The sequence below is a fragment of the Caretta caretta genome, chromosome 6, assembly GCF_965140235.1.
Source record: "Caretta caretta isolate rCarCar2 chromosome 6, rCarCar1.hap1, whole genome shotgun sequence".
In the NCBI taxonomy this organism is placed as follows: domain Eukaryota; kingdom Metazoa; phylum Chordata; order Testudines; family Cheloniidae; genus Caretta; species Caretta caretta.
In genome coordinates this window covers 46,393,542-46,415,514 of record NC_134211.1, presented here as the reverse complement: position 1 = coordinate 46,415,514, position 21,973 = coordinate 46,393,542, and the positions used below count along the sequence as shown (strand labels likewise).

The window sequence follows — 21,973 nt, the reverse complement described above, 5'->3', positions numbered from 1 at the left end:
ACCAAAACATTTGCGCGGCTGGTTATGGGAACATGGCATTAGCCTCCCATGATGCACTTTCCTCCCTTCCCCTCTCCCTGAAATCAACGGCAAACAATCCAAGCCTTTTTTGTGCCTTTTATCCCTGCGCAGACGTCATAGCACGGCAAGCATGGACACCGCTCAGCTGTACACTGTTGTTTTGAGCATTGCAAACACCTCATGCCTTATCCTGCAGTAGTTGCTCAGCTGAAGCAGGAGCCGCCGCACGGAACAATGTGATGCTACCCAAGCAGCCCTGCTGGAAGCCGTGAAGTGGAGCAATTCGCAGATGCTGGTGACAGTTGCGCATCACCTTGACATGGTGGAGCACCGCTTCTGGGCCCGGGAAATAAGCACTGACTAGCGGGACCGCATAGTTATACAGCTATGGGATGATGAGCAGTGGCTGCAGAACTTTCGAATGCGCAAGGCCACTTTCATGGAACTGTGCAAAGAACTTTCCCCAGCGCAGCAATACTAAAATGATAACTGCTCTAACAGCTGAGAAGCAAGTGGCGATAGCTCTGTGGAAGCTTGCAACGCGAGTCTGCTACCAGTCAGTGGGGCATCAACTTGGAGTGGGTAAACCTACTGTGGGGTCTGCTGTGATCCAAGTTGTCAGGGTAATCAATAGACATCAATTCAACATTAAAAATAATAGCATGTAACCCCTGCAGATTGATTGAAAATGTGTACTCACCAGAGGTGCCTTTGCGGGCATCACGCTCTGCTGACAATTGGTCCTGTGGGGGGATGGGCTCCAGAATTTAAAAAAAAGTTCTTGGCTGTCAGGGAGAATGGATCCTCCGCTTGCCTGCCACGCATTCTCCTCCTCCTCCTCCTCTTCCTCAGCAACAATGTCCTCCTCGTTGTTGCCCAAGGTCACCTGGGGCTCCTGGGAGATATCCACGGAGCGTTTTGGGGTAGTGGTAGGGTTGCCACCTAGAATTGCATGCAGCTCCTCATAGAAGCAGCGTGTCTGTGGCTGAGAACCAGAGTGACTGTTCGCCTCTCTTGTCTTCTGGTACTCTTGCTGAAGTTCCTTTATTTTCATGCGGCACTGCTGCGTGTTTCTGGTGTAGTCCTTCTCCCCCATGCTGTGTCCAATTTTTGGCATAGATGTCAGCATTTCTTCTCCTGGTCGGAGCTCTGCCTGCACAGACTCTTCTCCCCACACAGCAATAAGATCCACTACCTCCTATGTGCTCCATGCTGGAGCGCGTTTGTGGCCTTGAGCATCCATTGTCAGCTGTGCTGACGAGCTATCCACACCGATCGAACAGGAAATGAAAATTCAAAAGTTCTTTAACAGGGGGGCGGTTGTTTCCTGTGTACCTGGCTGAAGTGCAGTGGAGTTGAAAGTGCCATCCAGAGCAGTCACAGCAGAGCACTGTGGGACACCTCCTGTAGGCCAATTCATTCGAATTACACAGCACAGTGTCTACATTATCCCCATGTCGACACGTGGATGTCGACTGAGCCCTGTGCCTCTCACGGAGGTGGAGTACAGAAGTTGACTTTACAAACCCTTTAAGTTGGCAGAAGGGACTCGGCAGTGTAGACACATACATTATTAAGCAGACCTAACTTTGCCTGGTCTACACTGGAGGGGGGGGATTACGCAACTTCAGCTACATGAATAACGTAACTGAAGTCGACGTACTTAGACCTACTCACTGCAGTGTCTTCACTACGGTGAGTTGACTGCTACTGCTCCCCCATCATCTCCACCTGCGCCTCCCGCAGCGGTTGAGTCGACGGAAAGCGCTCAGGGGTCAATTTATTGCGTCTAGACTAGACATGATAAATTGACCCCCGCTGGATTGATCGCTGCCTGCCGATCTGGCGCGTAGTGTAGACCAGGTCTCAGACAGGGAGGCTTGGATGAGTGGAACACTGCAGGGATTCTCACTCAGGAGACCTGACTTGGGGCTCTGGGAGATGAGTCATAGGGGAAGAAAGTGAATCTGGGAGCTCTCAGGTGGCTGGTCTGGATACTGGGGCCCTGGAGCAAGGGGAGAAAGAGTAAGGGGACAGACGGTTAATGACTCTCTGGTGCGTGAGCTGGAAAAGATATCCCAGGAGTGGGCGTGGAAAACTGTTGTGAACCTGTTACATTTTGGGAGAATGGTTTTATCATGAGGGTTCTGTGGGCTGTTGTACATGTACAAGAATAAATATATTTTCCCCGGCAGACTTTTGAACTGGACATTGAGAAAGACTGTGTTCCTTTCATGGGAGGAAGAAAGGGGAAATGGAGGCAGACATACCTGTCATGGTGTGGCCTGTTGCATGTGGGTGCCCCAGGCAGGGATGCCTTGTCACAGGGGAAACCCTCCTCTTCCCTAAAAAATAAAATAAAGACACCTTACAAATTGCCTGAGGGTCAGTAAAGTTGCATCCGAGAGTGCTAAAGGAATTGGCGGCTGTGATTGCAGAGCCATTGGCCATTATCTTTGAAAACTCATGGCGAACGGGGGAAGTCCCAGATGACTGGAAAAAGGCTAATGTAGTGCCAATCTTTAAAAAAGGGAAGAAGGAGGATCCTGGGAACTACAGGCCAGCCAGCCTCACCTCAGTCCCCGGAAAAATCATGGAGCAGGTCCTCAAAGAATCAATCCTGAAGCACTTACATGAGAGGAAAGTGATCAGGAACAGTCAACATGGATTCACCAAGGGAAGGTCATGCCTGACTAATCTAATCGCCTTCTATGATGAGATTACTGGTTCTGTGGATGAAGGGAAAGCAGTGGATGTATTGTTTCTTGACTTTAGCAAAGCTTTTGACACGGTCTCCCACAGTATTCTTGTCAGCAAGTTAAAGAAGTATGGGCTGGATGAATGCACTCTAAGGTGGGTAGAAAGTTGGCTAGATTGTCAGGCTCAACGGGTAGTGATCAATGGCTCCATATCTAGTTGGCAGCCGGTGTCAAGTGGAGTGCCCCAGGGGTCGGTCTTGGGGCCGGTTTTGTTCAATATCTTCATAAATGATCTGGAGGATGGTGTGGATTGCACTCTCAGCAAATTTGCGAATGATACTAAACTAGGAGGAGTGGTAGATACGCTGGAGGGCAGGGATAGGATACAGAGGGACCTAGACAAATTGGAGGATTGGGCCAAAAGAAATCTGATGAGGTTCAATAAGGATAAGTGCAGGGTCCTGCACTTAGGACGGAAGAACCCAATGCACCGCTACAGACTAGGGACCGAATGGCTAGGCAGCAGTTCTGCGGAAAAGGACCTAGGGGTGACAGTGGACGAGAAGCTGGATATGAGTCAGCAGTGTGCCCTTGTTGCCAAGAAGGCCAATGGCATTTTGGGATGTATAAGTAGGGGCATAGCGAGCAGATCGAGGGACGTGATCGTCCCCCTCTATTCGACATTGGTGAGGCCTCATCTGGAGTACTGTGTCCAGTTTTGGGCCCCACACTACAAGAAGGATGTGGATAAATTGGAGAGAGTCCAGCGAAGGGCAACAAAAATGATTAGGGGTCTGGAACACATGAGTTATGAGGAGAGGCTGAGGGAACTGGGATTGTTTAGTCTGCAGAAGAGAAGAATGAGGGGGGATTTGATAGCTGCTTTCAACTACATGAGAGGTGGTTCCAGAGAGGATGGTTCTAGACTATTCTCAGTGGTAGAAGAGGACAGGACAAGGAGTAATGGTCTCAAGTTGCAGTGGGGGAGGTTTAGATTGGATATTAGGAAAAACTTTTTCACTAGGAGGGTGGTGAAACACTGGAATGCGTTACCTAGGGAGGTGGTAGAATCTCCTTCCTTAGAAGTTTTTAAGGTCAGGCTTGACAAAGCCCTGGCTGGGATGATTTAATTGGGGATTGGTCCTGCTTTGAGCAGGGGGTTGGACTAGATGACCACCTGAGGTCCTTTCCAACCCTGATATTCTATGATTCTGTGATTCTAAAGTTAAGGGAGAAAGTAAATTCAAGAGTCAATGGTCCTCAGCTGCCAGGATCAATAACAAAAGGGGGGTTGCCACCAGGACACAAACCATAAAGAGATGTAACAATTAAAAGAATTGTTCTTCATTTGCATCCCAAAACAAATTGGAAACCAGTGGAATCTTGGAACAGGTGTAATATGATTCATATGTCAGGTGTATATATGGTGAATATAAGTGTACATTATTGAAATAATTGAATCTGCAGCCATTTACATGAGATGAGGATCTGACCTTATGTGTGTAACATCACTAAGTGGGCAGTTACCTTCTTCACTAACCCCCAGGTATTTAATTGCTGCTTTATAGGTATCAAAAACAGAGACTTAGGGCCCTGCCTTCCAGTTTGTCTCTCAAGTCATTTTTGTTATTTAGAGACCTGAAAATTTCACCTCTGCAGTTCCTCACTGTTAGCACTACAGTTACCCTCCACCCAGCATAGGGAGATTGCAGAGGACACACCTTCGAATTTGTCAGTTGACTGCAGGGGTCACTTTTAAATGCTGTTTGGCATTTTCTATCTGATGCTGATGATGCTGTCACATGTCACTCAAAGCCAAATTCAGCCTTGGTGTAACTCCATTGTCTTCAGAGTAGTTGCACTTGGTTGCGCCAAGGTTGAATCTGGTTTCAGGAGTGGAAATTGCACTCAAGCTCTAACATCCTACAGAGAAATTCCACCAAGCTTCCTAGTTGTCCCCCACACTGTCTTTATTTTTGGATAATCAGCAGTCACTGGAGCCTGGTCCTCCGAACACTTTTATTCCACTTTTGTCTAGATGAGCGTGACTGGTCGCAATAAATCTTCTGAGGGTGCCTCTCCCAAGAACCTCTCACTTTGTGGGGGTCTAGTCACTAGAGCACTCCCTTCCCAATGCAGAGTTTTGCTGCCTAGAAATGTGTTTTTAATTCAGAGACACAGCAGTGCAGAAGAGATCAAAAGCATCACAAACATTTTTTCTCCATAACTTCCAGGCACTGGATTTCTTGGAATCATAGTTCGATGGTTAAATAAAGATGTGTATTTTCAATAATTCTTTTTGAAGGTTGTCCTGAGAAATCTGATGCAGGGAACTTTTGTGACTTGGTTTTCGTTAGGCATTATTATTATTACCTTGACTTTGTGACTCAGTAAGTTTGTGTTTAAATATTACATCTGTTTGGTGTTCCTATAGTAACAAATGGACATCTTTTGACTTTAGCGTGGTATTTTTCAGCACAGCTGTCTGTTAGTCTGAAGGAAAAAGCATTATCTGGATCAATGCCAGACTTACTATGGCAGCCACTAGCTTAACTCCTTCAACTGCATGCTGAGACACTTGGCTAAATATTGAGTATGGGAATGTCTAACACTGCATTTTTTTAAGGTAGCCTCAGTCTCTGTTGATCACAGTAGGGGCCTAAAAAAAATAGAGCCCTCCGGGTCCTCACTTGGAAAGTGCACAGGATGCTTTCTCTTGCCTTTTGTCCTTTAAGGGAAAAAAAAGCATAGCTGCAGTGTGCATGAGTTTCTGTGTCTTGCTATATTGAAAGGGGACTTTTTGGAATGGTCTTCCACCCAGGAATAAGCAAATATGTGCTTAACATGTGTCACACTCCTGGTGATAGCTTTGATGTGCTATAGATGGGACTTTTTTCCCCAGTAAAAGTGACTCACATTTTGGTGGATATGATTTTATTCTGTGACTGCTTAGTTTATTTTAACATTTGATTATTTAATGCAACCAGAAGCGTAAAAGAGAATTAATATATTATAACAATTCAAGGTTTAACATCATACTAGGATTTTGACATAAACCAAAAAGGACATCAGAGATGAGGCCGTCCTTAACTCATCTTATTGTGCCTACATATTATAGCATATCTGTTATGTAAAATTACCTATTACTGAGACCCTTGTAGGCACAACAGACACTATTAAGTTCAGTGTGGTTTCACTTGCTTGCACCAAGGTTGAATTTGATCTCAGGAGTGGAAATTGTGCTCAGGCTGAATTGTGCAGAGTGAATTAAGGAAAGATTCTTCACGATACATTACTTGTCTTTGGTCCTCAACATTATTTTCACTTGACCTTTATGATAAAGGCCTTTTTAAAGCTTCCTTGCACAGAAGAAAAGATTAAAAGCAAGGGGCTGGGGAATCAATTAGACGGGAAATAAATTGTAGCTATAAATTTATCTCCCCTTATAGGATGAATTAATTCATTCCCTTTCTGAGCCCCAGCTATGGGGAAATCTTTGTAGATTTTCTAAATGGGATGGGTCTGAGTAATGTAGGTTTAAAGCATATGTTGACAACAAGAGATACCTGCTCATGTTTACATAGTTCAGCTTCTGCTTTCTGAATTCCACATAGTGGCTTTACTTTCTGAACAGAAACCCTATTTTCTTTATCCATAAGAAAAAATGTACAGTGAGATACGTCATGAAACTCCTCACACTAAACCAGAATGTGACAAAGATTCTGTGTCAGGTTTGTGATTTAATAGATGAAGCTGTTTATACAACTGTTTCTTTTGCCACCTGGGCTTCTGTCTCTATTTGAATATATCTCTATTTATAGAATACCTAGTACTAAGCTCTTCACACTCAAATATCCAAAGTGAGTCACACTTTTGACAAAGGATTATCCAGTCCAGAGAAATTAGCTTTCACCTCTGTTAGAGTATCTGTTTGTAGATCTTTGATTTCAGGCTTCTGCTGATGCACTTTCCTTGTGTAAGTATGTTTAATTTGGTTATTTTAAGTAATTAAATAGTCTTACTCTAAAGCTGCTGTGATATATGTCCAGGACAGTTTATTCTCTGGTTTTTGGCTGGAATTATTTTTATAAATCCCAAATCTAACTTGCTTATTTTGGGCTAAACTGTGCCTTCGTCCTGGCTTATGCAGCTATAATGGCGAGTGAGGAGGAGTAAGATCTCACACTCCCCAGTGAGACTGTGTAGCACCTGGTTGCTGGGTCCAGGCACAGGAAAGAGAGCAGGGACTGTACACCCCAAATGTTCCCTCTTCTACCACCCCAGCAAGTAGGCAGGCACAGAGTAGGTAGAGCCATGGACTCCACCCTCCTTACAACCCCCAAACACACATGTTTACCAGCCATGATGGGAAGGCAATGCTGTGTCTGGTAATGGGCTCTCACAGTACACTCCTTCTCTCTTGCTACCATGGAAGAGAAGAGCTGTGTTCTTCAGAGAGGTGTATTCTTACCAGAGCTGTTGCTGGAGTGGGTAGCTACAACCTCCCCCCTACACTGGGTTGAGCCTAAATGCTTGATCTAGCCCATTAATATCGAAGAACATGGTGCTACATCATTTTACCCAATGATGTTCTTTCCTTGTTTGAAATTAATCCATGCATGCTATTTTAATTTTGAAAATGAAATAAGCAATTTATTTATATAAAGAAAGTAGCCCAAAGCAACTTACGGACAGAAAATGTTTTATTTAGAGGAACGAATTCTAAAGCCAGTGGAAATGTTTCATGTGGTTATTATAGTTCTTTGTTTCAGGGTTTGATTGATTTCAGAATTAATTTTACACATTCAGGTTACAGACTGATATATCGAATCCTTCAGTACTTGAGTTCCTGGATGGGGATGAAAAACACTGTGTACAGTAACCAGTACTATGTATTTCCATGCCTTCTGCAGGCATTTAAGCTCTTAATTCCAGTTTGAATTTTTTTTTTATATGTACCCTAAAGGTTGGTGGTTCTTACAGTGATTGTTCTTATGGATTCTTTTTCTGGTACACATGCACCATAGAACAGATTCTTTTTGGCCACAATGTCCGTTGGGGCCACACTGGTGCCTGGAAAATCCTGACGCCCCCTCTTCACCCCCACCTAAGTATATAAAGGGCAGAGCAGGCCCAATTGACCATCAGTTCCTTCTTACCATCTATTGCAGCGAGATGGAACCTCTGCGGTGTCCCCTTACTCAGTGCACTGTGCAATCTCTTGTTTGGCTAGTTAGTGGTTACTAACTCATGATTTCTATAGTTAGTGTAGTTAGTATAATTTTAGTTGTTTGTATCATTCCCACTAGCCCAAAAAAAAAAAAAAAGGCAAACTTATAATAGATTTGGGGATATCCCTGATACTGGGACCCAAGCTGCTATGGCTGAGTCCTGTTGTATTGATTTGAAGGGTCAGAAGAGTGAAACATATTTATAAACACTTTAATTGTTCAACATGAAAACAGTGATAGAAAGGTTTGGGTTTTTTTCTACAGCGACGGCAGTTTACTTGGCTGCTTGGAATACATCCAAAAGCATTCATTCATTGATCAAATTCAAGAAAGAACAAGAAATCAAAACAAGCATTGATATTGAAACTGAAACTGAGTAATTATGCAAAACAAACTTAATAAAAGCCTATTAACGTCTCTCTTCTTTTGGAGGCAAAATGTCAGTCTCTTTTTTTCACTAACACGCTTTTCTTTGATGAAAAGGAAAGGGTTAATTTCACTCTGTCTTGCTGGCTAAAGTACATTCATGTCTCCTGTTTTTAATAGACAGGCACAAGGTGAAGGAAATACAGGATAGAACTGGTGGGGGAAATATGTCCTTTTTTGATGTTCTTGGAACACTGGATGGCTGGTCAGTAATGAATGGATTTTTAGGCTGGCAAGTCGGCCACAGTACCTGTTGCTTGGACGCAAGCTCACATTACAGTCAAGGACATCATCTGATTTGGGTCCTTTCTCCTCAGACAAGGCAGGGCTGGATGTGGTAATGCGTGTAGTGCAGTTGATTTCAGAATCTGTTGAAAAGCTGGAGTGAGAGAGGGGTTAGGAGGAAAAATAACAGTGGAGCTGAAAGTAACACAAAGGGGGAGGATGACAGAATGGGATCTTATGTGCCTCTGTAGTGCTGACAATTGAGTGTCACCACTTATGGGCTGAGGATTGGAAGTCATGAGGGTATGATGACTTTCAGGACTCTCAGGTGAAAATAAAATTCCGTAAACAAGAGCAAGGCCTGCTGGCCTTCCTTGCGGGAAGAATACCTTGCGGTTTGGTCTGCTGTTTCTGCTTGGGATCGAGGAAGTTGAGACAAGATGTGATAAGCTGAGCTGGAAAGCCATGCTGCTTTTTCAAAATCTCCTTTTAAGGACCCCAGAAGGCGGGAGAGGAGAATGGGTGGTGTAGTTCATCCCCTTGTTATTTCATTCAATTAAATGCATTTCTGTAACGCCAAACTTGGTATAGGGAACGTTAAGTCCAATCTCTACATAGTCCTTGACCCCTGTCAGTAGGCCCTTTTTGTTTGGACTAATTCAGTCTCTGTCTGGTTTTCTTGCACCTGTTTATAACATTCTTTTTTGAAAATAGCTTGACCTATTTTCATGGTTAATTTTCAAGCAGGCAAAAGTTACAGACCAGTTGTCACAACAGTCCCCAGGATTTAAAATTTGCCCCTCTTGAAGGCTGCTATCAGGTGAATGATGGGCACTTTAAGTGCCTGTTTTGTCTGGGTAAAGGGACACATTCCTGATGTGTTCAATTGTTCCTTCTCCAGGAAGACACAAAGTTAGGAAGGCCTGCTTCAGGGTCTTTCTGCTGGAGCACTCAAGGGCTGGGGGGTTGATTCCAGGTTCGCTGTCACATGCCTTTCTCATCTCATGGGCACTGTGGCTCATGTAGGCCTACCCACCAATCCTATTAATATTGAGAATCTTGAGGAAACTCAGACAAGACTCAGTCTCAGTGATCATGGTAGCCCCAGACAGTTCTGGTACTCAGAGCAGGTGAACCTCTGTCCTGACAGACTCTGATCACACTACCTGCTCTACCATATATCGTTTCGTAAAACAGATGTTTGAACATACACCTGGATCCAGTATCATTACATCTGACAGTCTGGATGCAGGTTAGATAGCTGCCACGAAAGAAGTTGTTCAGCTGACGTCCAGACATCTCGGTACATAGCAGAAAAGCCTCTGCTAGACTGTCTTGTATTGTTAAGCAGCAAAATGCAAGATAGGTTCTATTTGGGAAGTACAGTGTCACCTGTGTCCCTGGGAAGCACCTGTTTTACTATTCTGAACTATCTGCTAACCCCAAAATATTTAAGACTATCCATCAGCTCCCTAAGAATACATTTAGCAGCAATAGCAGCATATCCTCCTCCTATTCAGGGTCATATCATATTTTCCCATCCTACAGTTGCTAGATTCCTAAAAGTTCTCATGCATGTTTTTCCTTATTCTGGGAGCCACCCCCTTCCTGGACCTCCACAGTGTTATCTGGCTTAATGGAACCTCCCTTTGAGCACCTAGCAACCTTCTCTTTTTACCTATGAAGGCTATGAAGACTGCCTTTTTAGTAGCCATAACATCAGTTTGGGGAATTCAGGCCCTTATGGCTGGTTCCCCTTATGCAGAGTTCCATAGAGATACGGTGACTCTTAGGCCGGACCTCAAGTTCCTGCCTATGATTTTTTCTGATTTGCATTTAAATCATTTGGTTCACCTCCCAGTTTCTTCCCCAAACCACTCAAACCAGAGGAAAGCCAAATTGCAGTCCTTTAATGTGGCCAGGGCTATTTCATACTAGCGGAGAGGACAAGTTCCCTCAGGAGCTCCTCCAGGCTGTTCGTAGCCTTTGCGGATAGGATTAAGGCTCAAGCCACTTCCATTTAAAGGTTGTCTAAATGGGTATCTCACTGTATTAGATCCTGTTATGAGATAGCCAGGTTAGATCTATCCATGCAGGTTTGCGACCATCCCATCACGGTTCAGGCAGCTTCTGTGGGCTTTTTCATAAATTTGCTGGACAGCTTCACAGGGATCAGTCCACATTGTCACCCAGCACTACTACTTAACTGTGGCTTCAGGATCAGATGCTCTCTTTGGTACAGCTGTCCTACAATCCTTGTTTACATAGGACTCCTATCATCCACTTTCTACCTATGAGATCACTGTTTGATAGTCACCAGAACTGGGATCCATGAGGCCAATCACTTGAAGAAGAATGGTTACTTATGTGACAGTACCTGTGATTCTTCAGGATGTGTTGTCCATGTGGATTCCAAAATCCATTTTCTTCTGCTTTTACAAAGTCCTATAGATACAGGATTCTGAACTGGCGAAGGAACTGAGGGATGGTCGGGTCCACTCTGCCATTTATGCTCTTGGGTGGCAAGGTGCAAGGATCCAATGGACATTGCTGGCCAAAAGTATCTGACCTCATTTGCACAGGACACATACTCACCAGATTCAGAATCCATGTGGACTACACTTCTCAAAGAACCACAATTACTGGGGAGAAGTTGCCATTCTTTGTTTAAGAAAGGGCCACTTTTTTCTGATTGGCTATAAATCATGCTTTGCTGCAATGTCTGATAAAGACTGACAACAGATGAATCACATGCTTTGGGTATTTCCTGAGACATTTCTCCTATTTTGGGGTTGAATATTTAACGCTCAAAAATGAGACATTGATAGGACTAGCTAGAGCCATACAGCTTTGTTATGGCATTTTAGTCTTGACCTCCAGCCTGCTATTCCTGTCCTGAGTCACACCTAAGCAGAGACTCTCTGCCATTTGTGCAAAGTTTTTGTTATGAGTAAACATTCACTATGCGCTAGGTTGAGACCAGCTCTGGGCAGGAACTTTGTTGGTACGTGTCTGTGTTTAACAAATCATCTTCATCATTTTATCATCAGAGTCAAGAGTTCAAAGGATAAGCATAATAACCTAGTGCACTACTTTGACCTCTTAAACATTGAACCTGTGAGTATATAGCACTTCTCATGATCAGACCTACTCAATGTTGAAGATACTCATCATCTTTCTGTTGCAGGATTGGGCCTTTAGCGTATGTGTACACTACAATTAAACTCCCACAGCTGGCCCATGTCAGTTTAATCAGGCTTGCAGGGCTTGGGCTAAAAGGCTGCTTAATTCCGGTCTAGTCGTCCAGGCTTGGGCTGGAGACCTTTGAGAGCTGAATGTATAGATGAAAGAGAAGGATTTTTTCCCCCTACCCTTACTCCTTCCCCCTCCCCACGCACATACAGAATCATATTTTAGCAGTTTTAAACAGAAAAGACATCCTGGCTTGGGTTGCCCAAAATCATTCTGAATACAAGAATGCCCTTTGAAGGGAATGGAAACTTAGACATCATGAATCAGAGCTTTCTCCATGGTGCTTATTGAATACATTTCTAGTGCTATTTGGCAGCTGCAGATATGTTTGTGGAAAGAAAAAAATCAAATATTGATGGGGATTTGGTGCCAGCCACGTATTTTGTGGTTTACATAAGAACCATGTGAGCAGCACACAGTTTGTGTCTTCAGACTCTGTACCTTCTAAATACAGACCCAGCATCAATCATCCTGCCTTTACACTGTGAAAATGTTCTATGAGCACCAAGCTCTTTTGCTGTTAACATCCTGTAAACTTAGGTTTTGGGGACATCCCCATCAAAATATTCATTGGCCTGTCTAAATTTGGACTGATAGCAACCTTACGTTTGGTTGCAAAAATGAAAATATATTAGCATTTATACAGATAAGAGGTGCATTTTGAGGAAGGTAATATTATTTATATCATTTATATCCTTTGACAGCAAGCAGTATTTTCCATTTTTCCTTGCCATTTCCTATACAACGTATAGGAAAGTTTTTAAGGAATAATGCAAATATAGACTAACTTTGTCTGAAACAAAACTGACAGGATTTTAAGAATTGCCAGTGTAATGAAACTTTTTTGGTTGTTTTGTCTTTTAATTGCTTTTTTATGTAATGAAGTAAACTGTCAAACATAACACTGTGGCCTTGAAGTGTGTTTTACCAGAACAAACAGGTTTGGGGATATAATTCAGTGTGCAGATTGGGGCCTTTGTTCTGTGTTCTCTCATTGTGTATCATGAGAGGGCACTGAGCTTTTTAAAAATGCTTCAGAAATTAACATTCATGAAAGTTTTATAGTCAAGACTGAAAACCTTTTACTGTTCCAGATACTGAGATTGAAGGCATTAGAACTTAGTTTGAAATAAAGAATAATTCTAGTGGAGAGACATTCCATAAAAGCCAAATTCCTAGTGCTGTGAAAAATTGAGGGTAGAGTTTCTGAGGGAGAAAACCTATAGTAAGAGTCTGAGTCTGACGTTTGTTTAGGGGAAAAGTGCTGTATCTCAGCATATCACAAGGGCAGCACAATTTACAACTTACCATGTTGTTTTTTACTGGGCAAAACTGTGTGTATGCTCTGGCTGTGGACTGTTTCCATGTCTAAGCTTCTGTTAAATGTAGTCCATGTTCAACATATATCTGTGCCCAGAGATGGGTCTTTATTTACATGTTTACTGGGGTATTTTTCGTACCATTTGCCTTGTTCTGCCTATACCGAGCAGGCAGCTTTCTTTTTCTAACACAGACAAGAGTAGAAATTGAGATTGACATTAGGTTACAAGCACAAAATCGTCTGTGGCTGTTTGTGTTAATACTTGTTAGAAGTGCAGAGCTATTCTAAAGTACATTTCAGCATACAAGAATAGTCCTGGGCCATATATCTGGGAAAGCAGTAGTGGGTATGAGCACAAATGGGAACTGGAAAACCTTATTATTCCTGTCCCTTATACAGAACTTCAAGGAAGTTCTCCATGCCTCAGTTACTGTATCTGTAAAAATCAGGAGGTGGAAGGAAGGGGGAAAGGAAGGATGATGCTTGCCTACATTTGTAAAGCACTGTAAGATCAGTGGATGAAAAGAGCTATAGTTTGTATAGTAATATTTATTACCGCCTTGTGGAGGAGAGACTGATTGTAGCCCCTCAAATGCACAGCTTGTTCCTCTTTGGGAGAGCAGGCTTCACAGATTAAGATTTCAATTTAGAATTGACTCCTAAGACTAGAAGGATAAATGGTACAGAGGATAAGGACCCTGAAAAAGAAATTCTGTGAGTCTGACCCAAAAATGAGCGATACGTGAATTAGCTCCCATTGTAAAGGGAAAAATATTTACAATACAAATTGTATTTAAATGCAAATTAGGGTAGTGCCAAACATACAAGGCCACAGGCCATATCCTGCGTCATGTCAGAGTGGTATTTGGTGCAAAGATACTTTGGGTCAGTTCTGCATACCCCTCCCCACCCCGACCTTGGCACCTGTCCAGTGCCTAAAGCAGCTGGATGGCTGATCTAAGTTGCTCATGGCTGTCCACTGCCCCACGGGTCCATTCTGGTAGCTACTGATCACTAGGACACAAGATTCTCCAACCTCTACCCGTTCTCTTGCAGTCATGCCCCCTCCACCACCCAGAGAGTCCCTTAGGTATAAGGAGTACTCAGATAGCTGGTTAAACTGGCTTTCCAGCTGCTTTGCAGTGCAAATAGCAGAATGTGTGGTTAAGGGTTATTAAGGTTATTCTCCAAAGTTATTCTGAACAGAATCTCTGGCTTTCACATCATTGTGAATAAAAAGAGATTTCTCTCCTCACTTAATTTAGAAGAAAGGGGAATTAATGACAAACAATATTTATTTTCCCTCTCAAGTGACAGAAGAAGCTTAGTTTGAATTTGGGAAAAGATGATCACCAGAGCAATTAAAGTAAATTAACTTCATGCAGAAAGGAGTTCACATGTTAACTAAATTACCATGTGCAGCAATCGGAACAACTAAGCAACAAGGATTAATCAGTTTTTATAAAGAGAAACCTTAATTAAATATAGGGAAGTAGAACTGCCAACCCAGCTCTCCATCCTACCCACCCTCCAAACCTGTATAGTTTGCCTGAGGTCCTACATTTTCCCAAGTTCATATTTATAACTCTTTATGACAATGTGTTATCTGATGACTGTGGAGTTTCTTTATTACACTGCCTGTTGCCAGTGGAGTTTTAGAATCGAGACTTCCTGTATAGGGGCAGGACCTTTCAGGGTTAGAATCAACTGTCCTCTAATTTGTGTTTAGTTTTAGGAAATGTCAGAACAAATAAGTGTCCTGCATGTTGTGGAATTGGTATTGTACAGCTGACCATGCCACGGACACTTAATATGCTACATCTCCTCATAAAAAAGGATTTGTGTATAGTGTTCTAAAGAGCAACACTTATGGCTCCTTTGGGGAGCAAGGGGGGTGGTGGTGGGGATGTCACTTTTCTTTTTTTGGACATTTGATCTGACTGTAGCTGTTCTTTTCAAATAGCAAGTAATTCAAATCACATGTTGATCATCGCAGTGGATGACTGTACTCCCATTTATCACCCATCCCTCCCCTCTGTGCCTACCCAGCTTCAGAAACCTCCAATTTCTCCTTTTCCTCTGCTGTGTTAGATGTTGCCTGCGGCAGAAGGCAGAGCAACTGAGAAATCAGAGCTGCCTGCCAAAAGCCAGTCATGGCTCACAGTGAAAAAGAAAATACACACTCCCTTTTGGCAAATCAACAACCTTATGTCTGCTTTAAAGGGCTTAAACAATATATGGGCTTGGCCCAGAAAGGTCCCTCCGAGTTCAACAACAAGCAGTCATCGAAACAGTATAATTTTAAGGGGACAGCGACACATGCTCTGCTGAGAGTCGATGCAATGCAGTGTCATTAGATTTCTATCAGTGTACGTGCTGGTGCTCAGTTGTGATCTACTCAGGAACTTTAGTTCCACCCTAGATATTTACACCTATGTGATCTTGTTACCATGCCACTTCAGAATCCTTTGCACCTCCATTACTGTAGGTGCAAAACTAGATGGCTGCATGAAGCAACAACTGTTCTGCATAGATCATTTGCATGGAGTTCATAGTCCTAGCTACATTAGTATTCCTAGAAAAATGCCATAACAATTGCCACAAAAGAGATTGGCTCTGTCTCTATGGCTGTGTCTACGCTACTGCTTATGTTCGCAAAATTTATGTCACTCAGGGGTGTGAATATTCCACCCCCCAGGACGAAATAAATTGGACCGGCATAAGCATTAGTGTGCGCAGCGCTATGTCGGCGGCAGAGCTTCTCCTGCCCAACATAGCTACCACCGCTCATTGGGGGTGAATTAATTATGTTGAGAGGAGAGTTCTCTCCCGTTGGCATTGGGTGGATACACAAGAGATCTTACAGCAGCGCAGCTGCATCGGTACAGCTGTGCCACTGTTAGCTCTTTAGTGTAGACATAGCCTCAGATACAGAACAGATGTTCCTTAATATCCAGTACTTTTGTAATTATTACAATGTTTTGATTCTACATCAAATATTGTGAACCCAAACTATTTTATTGAGGAAAAATGTGATACATAAACATTTAAGAATTAGTTTTTACAATGTGTTAATATTGGGACCATAGAGATTGTTCAGAGCCTTGTCTTTAATACTTTTTATATCCAAAATTCATGAAATGTTTATACGGTGTGGCAAGGCACCTCTTTTCTCTCACCAGCCTTAGCGTTTCTCCCCTCTGGCGATGGTGAGCTTGGGGTAATCAGTCCCACTCAGGAAGGGTTTGGCTTCCCCCTTTGATGTTCCCTTGGTTGTGTCTTCAGGGTAGGCCTGAGGGTAAGCCTAAAGGGTGCTCCTTCCCCACTCAAAAAGGGAAATAGTCCCATAGACCCAAACAAAGGGTGATACCTTTCCCTGCCTCGTCGCTGGGATGGGGTGTCATCCTGTTGATTGTCCTGGGATGTCAGTCCTCCCCTAGCCAGCACGCGGGCTTGTCTGCTTCCCCTATGGGAAGGAACATAGCCTCTCCGCCTGGAGAAGCTACTTCCCTGCTGCCACTAGCCTGGTAACAGCTGGTGGGTTGGTGGCTCTGGCTCTCTTTTTCTCTCTCTCTCTCACTGGAGGAGGGGTTTTAAAAGGTCTCAGGCAGCCCTTAATTGGATTCAGGTGTCTCTAATTAACCTGAGGTAACCTCTTCTCAGTTTGTAGGAAAAAGGGCCTTTAACATTCTAGGGCTAACATATCTGCCTTCCACAAAGTGATGGGCACAACTGTGGACTACTAATCCTAAAGAAACATATTTACAGTATAAAGACATCAGTACTGTAGAAACCACACAAGAGGCTCTAACTACATTTAGAAGAAAAATAACAATTCTTTTAATGAAAGAGTCAGAGAGCGAAGAGGACTACTGCTTATACTGCAATTATGTGACTTGCAAAATAAATAAATAAATAATGACATGATGGTCCAGTGCGACTCTTGTAAGAGGTGGGCACATATGCCGTGCCTTCCAGAGGGAACCAATGAAGAAAACCTGACTGATGAGAAGAAACATTACTACCTACCCTCTTGCAGCCGTCCAGCCTGACCTTATCACAGCTGCTAGAGACTTTCCTATTTAAATAATCCTCATGCTTTTTTGGGGGGGGGAGGGTGGTACCTTTGCCTAGTTCATAGCATGGTGTGATAAACCACGCCTTGGCTCCTTCACCCAGGGTGTCTTCCACAAAGAATCATACTGTTCCTATATTAGACATTATTTGAAATGTGTCCCCTTTCTTCCAATTTTTTACAATACGTAAAAATACAGACAGTTGCAGAGCCAGCTTCCCTCATGCAGCCCCACTAGGGTGGCCTCCTTCCTCACCTTCTCGAGGAGTAAGAGTATCTGGAGGCCTATTCAGTAGCTGGTACCTCTCAAGATTGCAAACAGGAGCCAATGTAATCTAAACACATCTACGTTGGACCTGAACTGAGATCACAGACTCATTTTATACCAAATAATCCTCACATGGGAACTAATTTAAGTCCCTACCAACTATAACTTTGTCATTTTACCCTCCATACTATTACATTTTCCTTCTGATTTCTTAAATCTTTCCCTTCCTTTATACTGACCTCTATTTCCATATACTAAAATCATCTTAATTATTCATATCATACTGCCATGTACCCTTCTTATTTTTTAATCACCAGAAACCTAATGGTAGGATATAAATAATATCAGTTAGGCATCCTTGCTATATCTTTGCCTCTGTTGTATTTTCCAACTCCTTCCCTTCCAACTGTATAGAATCTTATTATCATATTTTATCTCCTGACATAAAGGCTGGCTTCTGCAAAGTTCTGTAATTAGCCTTTTCTATTTTCCGTCTTCCTTCTCTGTTGAACTCGGCTATTTCCCTGTCTTAGAGTATTTAGTTTCTTACTATTTCTTGACTCTAATCCATCTTATTGTGTTCCATCTTATTGTGCAGTTCATGTAATATACCTCATTCATCTGTATCCTATATAATTATTATTTACCTCATTTTCTCTTCATACTACAATTGCACCGAGAATGGCAACATCTGTATGGATCATTTCCCATTCATTCCTTTTACAAGATTGGGAGTTTGCTTATGTCATGTTAAGCTCTTTTTACAGCCTCTGGAGCAAGAATAAAATGGTAACAAGGCGGTCTGCCCTCTTTAAGGTAGTGCCAGTGGGCCCTGGCCAGCTCACCCCTTATGGGCATGTGCCCATAAGATAAATGTTCAAAGGGAGCATCAGCAGTTAAACCGGGAATGGGGGCCAGATGTTTTAGTCAGGGGAGTATAATGCTCACCAGGTAAAAACACTTTGTGGAGTTCAGTGATGGGGGTGTGGGGGAGGGAAAGCCTGAAGTCTTGAGGGACTTGGAAGGAGGCACCCTGAAGCAGTACCAGAACCCTGGTGAGGGTGAGCTGGGGAGGTCAGTGAGGACTCTAGCCTAGCCAGAAGAAGGAGGGCTGTCTCAGGGGAAGAAGAGGATTACATCACAGTCCCAGAAAGGACGGCAGTGGATATCCAGTTTCAAAGAGAAGCTGGGGGTTGGGTGAAGCCTGCCATAGTAGGGGATTGGTCCTGCTTTGAGCAGGGGGTTGGACTAGATGACCTCCTGAAGTCCCTTCCAACCGTGATATTCTATGATAGTAAAGCACAGTCCCAGGAGTGAGGGCTGTGATAACCTTGTCTCAAAAGAGAAGATGTTTGAGCCCAGAAGACAGTCAACAAGTATAGAATGAGTCTCTGGAAAGGAGAAGCAGGGCATCTTTTGGCTCCAGAGCAGGTGGGGGTGGGGAGGAGAGATAGTCCGATTATTTAGGGTTGACAGAGCTGGGAACCCATGGTAGAGGGCATGCATATATTTTCCACTATGCTACCACTGAGGCAAAAGATGCAATGACCCCTGCTAGTAAGGGGAGGAAGAAGGAACTCACCAGAGCTCTAGAGCTGGAAAAAGAGAGATCAAAGATGGTTGCATGCCTGGCACAGGTCTGGTATGGCAGATTGGTCGTTTCCTTTTGATTCTGATTACCCCAGAAAGGGTGGACTTTTGAGGCTGGAGGGTCAACTCACCTCAGCAAATGAACTGTGATTGGAGGCCAAGAGAGTCATTGAAAACCCAGGAGGGACCAAGAGGCAGGTTGATGCAGTGCTGCACCAAGGGCCTGCTCTGGGACTGCACTCTACGACAGGCATTAAGACTGGAGAGTTATGGAGCATATATTTTTCCATTAACACACAGTAAGATTAGTAAGAGTTGTGGCATACATCGCAGTGATGATAATTAGTGAAGCCTTCTGTGGGCCTTGTACAATCCTGATTATGTGGCTCTCCTGATTAAGGGAAATCATTTAAAAAAAAAAAGTCATTGGAAAAAAAATACAGTTGGGGGCACCCTACACTGGAAATTCTGTCACACTAACTTCACAGTGTAGTCTTCGTTGTTACCTGAAAGGACATGGTCTATAAGCCAGATTGAGGGAGTGAGGTCTTGGAATCCCACAGAGTCCCTAGGATCTATGAACTTCATTTCTGCAGTTTTCAAGGCTGAAGCTGAAGATGTAAGAGAACAGGACCTCCATGTTGTTCTCTGATCCACCATTGGCTGCACAGCTCCTAAAAGAGCAAGAAGGGGTAAGTGTGTGGTATCAGGCCTGTAAGGGTAGTTAAAACTGCAGAGAGAGGCCTCTGTCTTAGTTTGATTACCTGTAAAGTGGAGGTAATAATACTTCCTTGGGGTATTGTAAGGATTAACTAACTAATGTTTGCAATTTGCTTTGAACATGGATAGGCCTAGATGTGTTACGTATTAACTGTTTTATTGTTTACTGGGCTACTGATTGCTTCTTGATTTCTTGTACTGGCTCCAAATTGAAGGAGTCCAGTTCCATCTCTGTTACTGATTTCTGACACCATGCCAAATGTGAAAAAAGCCCAGTATTCTATTTCAAGGTCTTCTGTGTGTAAAAGGGTTATACAGATCCCTCTGTATGACTTATCTTTGCTGTAATTCCTGTTAATTGCTAGACAGGAAACATTCTCATTTTACTACGGATTTGTCTTCCCACCCCTATTTGTCCATTTCATCTACCTTTTGCGTCTTATCGTAAACCTATGTCATGAGCTTTCCAGGGCAGGGATTGTCTTATTACTGTTTGTGCAGCACTTTAATTGGGCCCCCATGTGCTACCGCACTCCTAATAATAACCATAATAATAATAGAGGGCTTTTATGATCTGGAAACATATTTAGGAGTCTGATCCTACAATGGATCTGCACATGGAATGCCCAGTGACGACTTTGGTTGTTCATACAGAGGTCTGCAAGGAGCCCTGATGGATTAGAATTTGCTTACTCAAGCTTGGACTTTTGCATATTGGTAGGATATGTTGCTCAGGGCTTCCAGGAAGGGGAGCACATTATATGTATGTGTCTCTTCCTTTAAGAAAAGGAGTACTTGTGGCACCTTAGAGACTAACCAATTTATTTGAGCATGAGCTTTTGTGAGCTACAGCTCACTTCATCGGATGCATACTGTGGAAACTGCAGAAGACATTATATACACAGAGACCATGAAACAATACCTCCTCCCACCCCACTCTCCTGCTGGTAATAGCTTATCTAAAGTGATCATCAAGTTGGGCCATTTCCAGCACAAATCCAGGTTTTCTCACCCTCTGCCCCCCCCCCCCCAACTCACTCTCCTGCTGGTAATAGCCCATCCAAAGTGACCACTCTCTTTAAAATGTGTATGATAATCAAGGTGGGCCATTTCCAGCACAAATCCAGGTTTTCTCACCCCCCCACCCCTCTCCAAAAACCACACACACAAACTCACTCTCCTGCTGGTAATAGCTTATCCAAAGTGACCACTCTCCTCACAATGTCTATTACCAGCAGGAGAGTGAGTTTGTGTGTGTGGTTTTTGGAGGGGGGTGGGGGGGTGAGAAAACCTGGATTTGTGCTGGAAATGGCCCACCTTGATTATCATACACATTTTAAAGAGAGTGGTCACTTTGGATGGGCTATTACCAGCAGGAGAGTGAGTTTGTGGGGGTGGGGGGGGGGCAGAGGGTGAGAAAACCTGGATTTGTGCTGGAAATGGCCCAACTTGATGATCACTTTAGATAAGCTATTACCAGCAGGAGAGTGGGGTGGGAGGAGGTATTGTTTCATGGTCTCTGTGTATATAATGTCTTCTGCAGTTTCCACAGTATGCATCCGATGAAGTGAGCTGTAGCTCACGAAAGCTCATGCTCAAATAAATTGGTTAGTCTCTAAGGTGCCACAAGTACTCCTTTTCTTTTTGCGAATACAGACTAACACGGCTGTTACTCTGAAACCTCTCTTCCTTTAGTAACACAAAGACCAATGTTTCAGCTCCCAGGCAAACCACATCAGGCCTCACCTCATGAAGAGAGGATGGGTCATTGCAGCTTGGGACTTCCAAAAAAAAAAAAAGACAAAGGTGAAAAAATGAGAGCTCCTCAAGGGCTCTGAGGAGGATTCTGTTGATCCTCATTCCTGGGGGGTAACGGATCCTTCTGAAAATTGACCAAGAGTGGCTTCTTGGCCACTGTGCAGACATACCCACACAGTGAGATTTTCAAGAGAACTGGTCATTGGCATAACTCTGTTCTCACTGTAGTCAATGTAAATTTCATCCTTGAGTAATGAGAGCGGAGTCAGGACAACTCAGCACCTTTGAAAATCCCACCATATACCAACTCTGTAAATGTTCTGATGCACACTTTCTCCCTGGTGCCCTGCCTCAGTAGTACGACTGGAAGGTGGTGATTTCCATAGA

General features: G+C 43.4%; 1 protein-coding gene across 9 annotated transcripts in view; it reads left to right on the top strand.

The window, feature by feature from the left end:
- NAV2 (neuron navigator 2) overlaps positions 1-21,973 on the top strand; it is a 660,409-nt gene that overhangs the window by 446,440 nt on the left and 191,996 nt on the right. The gene's annotated exons all lie outside the window — the stretch shown is intronic.